Source organism: Bison bison, unplaced genomic scaffold, assembly GCF_000754665.1.
Source record: "Bison bison bison isolate TAMUID 2011002044 unplaced genomic scaffold, Bison_UMD1.0 scf7180017863470, whole genome shotgun sequence".
In the NCBI taxonomy this organism is placed as follows: domain Eukaryota; kingdom Metazoa; phylum Chordata; class Mammalia; order Artiodactyla; family Bovidae; genus Bison; species Bison bison.
Genome location: NW_011494042.1, coordinates 11,862 through 12,224, shown reverse-complemented (window position 1 = coordinate 12,224; position 363 = coordinate 11,862).

Here is a 363-nt window from a genome sequence, read left to right as displayed (position 1 = left end):
AGTAATGGTGAAAGTGGGCACCCTTGTCTTGTTCCTGACTTTAGAGGAAATGCTTTCAATTTTTCACCATTGAGGATAATGTTTGCTGTGGGTTTGTCATATATAGCTTTTATTATGTTGAGGTATGTTCCTTCTATTCCTGCTTTCTGGAGAGTTTTTATCATAAATGGGTGTTGAATTTTGTCAAAGGCTTTCTCTGCATCTATTGAGATAATTATATGGTTTTTATTTTTCAATTTGTTAATGTGGTGTATAACATTGATTGATTTGCGGATATTGAAGAATCCTTGCATCCCTGGGATAAAGCGCACTTGATCATGGTGTATGATCTTTTTAATGTGTTGTTGGATTCTGTATTGCTAG